Source organism: Limulus polyphemus, unplaced genomic scaffold (genome assembly GCF_000517525.1).
Source record: "Limulus polyphemus unplaced genomic scaffold, Limulus_polyphemus-2.1.2 Scaffold237, whole genome shotgun sequence".
In the NCBI taxonomy this organism is placed as follows: Eukaryota; Metazoa; Arthropoda; class Merostomata; order Xiphosura; family Limulidae; genus Limulus; species Limulus polyphemus.
In genome coordinates this window covers 686859-691311 of record NW_013665847.1, presented here as the reverse complement: position 1 = coordinate 691311, position 4453 = coordinate 686859, and positions in this window count along the sequence as shown.

Sequence of the window (4453 nt, the reverse complement as noted above, 5' to 3'; positions counted from 1 at the left end):
GCCAAGACATCTCATCTAGTCTTGCAACAGTATCCGGTCATGTGACCTCTTGTTCAATACTATATATATATATATATATCTGTGTTAGTGTAAACTACTTGTACCTGATGATGATAAAACTTTGTCGAAACGTTGTATGTTTGCTGTTATGTTAAACTTATACTAAAGTTTTTCTTCTTTACCCATTCAAGCCATCTCCAAGCATTATTAGAAACGAGTATACATGCAAATTTTGCCAAGAATAAACAATAATGATGCCAATAAGATGACTTACAATCTTTGAAGGGTTCAGTACTGCTACTGTTATTAATGAACAAAAGGTTATCTGGATACCAACTTAATAATTGTTTATTACTATTATTGACAGGAACGTCGAGAGCCAGCACGGGCCCCCTTTCTCTCTCTTTTTTAACATTTTCAAGAATTTATTAAAAAGAAGATCCTAAATTAGGACAGCAACGAACTCATAAACCAGACAAAATCATAGCAGCAGCCGTTTTTACCTCACAGTATAAGCGTAAAAACGTTAATAAAGTAACAACAAATATCTATTAAATATATAAAGTAACAAATACATATTAATTATTATTTCAGTCGTTCTTAATGTATCAAGCATCTATATGCAAAGAAAGGCCAAAAACTATGGTTTTTATCATTAAATGAAGATATAGCCTAAAGATGCTTTGCGGGCTTTACGGCATAATCAGGTTTCATTCGCCCGGGCCCCTGGGCAGCTTCCCCCCCCCCCCCCATGTCGGCGGGGCCTGATTATTGACAACACTTTGTACTACAGACTGTATAAACAAACTCGAATCTTACCTAAATCAATAAAAATACATTTGTACACCAGACGAAAAAAATGAAAGGTAATTCTTTTTCTAAATACCTTTTACAAATTTCTTTTAATGTAATTCATGTTTATTCTTTTCACTACGGCGGGTATACATAGTTCATTCATATGTGTAGCTTTGTTTTAACAACACAGTTCATCCATACGTGTAGCTTTGTTTTAACAATGTTTTCGTTCGTACCGCTTTGCTTCAGAGAGAAAATTTATGAACACCAATGAGCACAAGCGTAACAATCAATATGTGCAAGAGCACAAACCTGTATGAACGCGAGAGCTCGAGCTCGCAGGAGAGAAAGAGAGAGAGAGAGAGATGGCATGCATTTTGCCACTGTCTATCAAAATCAGGCTGTTCACACAGTGCTTTTTATCCAAAGCATTCTAACAAAATAACTGTTTTCTCTTCTGTATAACATTTTAAGTCTGAAGCTTTATCGAGCATCTTTAAGTTGTTCTTATCAATTTAACAATAACAAATTGTGCTTAAATTTTGATATAAAAATTCTGATAAATGTATTCGAAATATTAAATGTATAGTTATATAACTTGTTTGTAACTAATTGTAATGAATTTACCAGTGCTTGAAATTGAGTATCTTTGTATTTGGCAGAGAATATTATACTATTGTGTTTTTGAGATCAACGCTCATCTCAGATTAGGCATCTCTGTTTATAGCACATTATGTAAAATGAAAATATTATCAATATTAACTAATTAGTACTGTTGAATGACTCTAGTAATAGTATCATTTTACTGAAAACGTAATTACAGCATACATACCCAAACATGTGTGATTTACGTGCACCAAGTAACCTCAAGCTGATGTATGGAACATTCACCAGCTAGTACGAAATCATGCAGAAAACAAACTGACTTGACATGTTCACTAGCTGTTACATAATCCTACAGAAGACAAAACTGGCTTTACATGTTCACTAGCTGTTACATAATCCTACAGAAGACAAAACTGGCTTTACATGTTCACTAGCTGTTACATAATCCTATAGGAGACAAAACTGACTTGACATGTACACCAGATGTTACCAAATCCTACAGTAGAAAAACTGGTTTGGCATGTTCACCAGCTGTTATCAAATCCTACAGTATATAAACTGGTTTGACATGTTCACCAGCTGTTATCAAACTCTATACTAGAAAAACTGGTTTGACTTCTTTACCAGCTATTAAATAATTCTACAGAAGACAAAACTGGCTTTACATGTTCACCAGTTGTTACCAAATCCTACAGTATACAAACTGGTTTGACATGTTCACTAGCTGTTATCAAACTCTATAGTAGAAAAACTGGTTTGACTTGTTTACCAGCGGTTACATAATCCTACAGAAGACAAAACTGGGTTTACATGTTCACCAGTTGTTACCAAATCCTAGAAGAGACAAAACGATTTGTCATGTACACCAGATGTTACCAAATGCTACAGTAAACAAACTGGCTTCACATGCTCACCAGCTATTACCAAATCCAGTTTGACATGCTCATTAGACTTGGCATGGCTTGATAGTTAGTGCACTCGACACGCATTCTACGGGGCAGTGGTTAAAATTCTGTTACTGGACGTGCTCCCCTTTCAGTCATGGGGGTTTTATAACTTGATAGAAAATCCTACTTTTCGTTGGTAAAAAAGTAGTCCCAGAGTTAGCAGTGAGTAGTGTTAACTATCTTCCTTTCTTCAGTTTATCACTTCTAAATTAGGGACAGATAGCCCTCAAGTAGTTTTGCGCGAAATTCAACAAACGGCCATTTTCACCAGCTTTTAGCAAACTTTGCTGTAAACGTAATTTTTTCCGATGACTTCCTTGACCTAAGTAAGCTCCACTTGGACCTGGTATACCTCTTTCTATATCACGGACTGGCCAGATTCTTCCAAGACTTTCCAGTTATCTCTCTCCTGTTGGCACAAAGCCTAGACCTCCATTCACTTAGCTGCCTGAATCAGACAACGATGTTTGAAGGTGTAGTGTGCCGTTTTTGTTGGAAACACTTATTGTTCGTGCTATTTCTGCGAACATTCTTGATTGAAAGGTGGTACAACGAAAGACATTAACGCCCGTTTTGTTTGGCTATCGAAGTTAACGTCCAGGGAGAAGACGACGAAACGAAGGTTGGTAAATGATGACTACCCAGAATGTTTTAGACTTCTCGGATTCAGGAAAGGTTTTGTATTTTTGTACGTAGTGAACACTTTGACGGGGTACTTCACCAAAAAACGTCATCCACTCTTCTCAATCTCCTCTGTCTTGACCATAAGGTTTGATATTTCATCTTGCAAAATAAGCAGGTCTCGCTGGAATTCTTTGAAAATAGGTTGTGTGATAATCTTGTATGTCCTGGTTACTTGGAAAGTTTTTCAACTTTAATATCGCCATAGTATATAGTTTAACAATATAGTATATTTGTTGAATACAGTTTATTTGATATCTGTAAACGTAAAGAACATTCGTTAAATCGATAACAAAAATGATTAACTTTAGCATCTTTACCAAAATATATTTTAACAGATAACTCGGTTTTTTATGCTAAATAGCTTGATAAAACATCCAAAAGGGTATTTGCTTTACTTTCGAAAACCTACAAGTGCAACAGATTCAAGAACTGTGAAAATATAATTTCTAAACAATTGCACAAAACATTTAAATGGTCTTTCCACTTACATTTAAAAATTCAACGCATTTTATGTTTAGAAAATGTGTTAGCTTGTTGTTAAGCACAAAGCTGTACAGTAGACTATCTATTCTGTGCTCACCACGGGTATCGAAACCAGATATTCAGCTTTATAACCTTTCAAATTTGCCGCTGACCCACTGGGGAGCATATTTCGAAAGATAAATGCATTACCAAAACTATTATGTTCTATATTATAATCCTTACATTACCTGCCGCCACTGAGGGCTGAACGTAGCTTAGCAAGCCGAACTCTGAATCCGAAGATTCATGGTTCGAGTCCCTTTTCCATAAAATCGCTCTCTACACTTTGGGGCTGTGAGCGCATTATAAGAGTGACGGAAAGATCCTACTATACTATTTTCTTATTTTTTGTTTTATTTTTATGCCCTCGGTGACTTAATGGTACGTTTTACGGCTTGTAACGTTAAAAATACGGTTTCGATATCCGCGATAGGTACATCATAGATATCCCATTGTGTAGATTTGTGCTTATTAAAACACATATAAACAAACAGTGTATTTCTTTACTATGCAACTGTATGACTTTTACCAAACTATTTTTACTGGGAACTTAGTTTCATGTACGGTATATGAACTCCACTTTTCAGTGTGATTGGGTGCTGTAGCATATCCACTTTTACACATTTATTATTATATTATAATTCACAGTTGCTATACAAGTCAAATATGTAAACGTGGGGGTGCTATAGCACCCCTGGTGCTGATGCTTCTGCTGAATAAGTCTCGCATGGCCAGGTGGTTAGGGCGCTCGACTAGCAATCTGCGGGTCACGGGTTCGAATCTCCGTCACACCAAACATGCTCGCCCTTTCAGCCGTGGGGGCGTTATAATGTGGCGGTCAATCCCACTATTCGTTGGTAAAAGAGTAGCCCAAGAGTTGGCGGTGGGTGGTGATGACT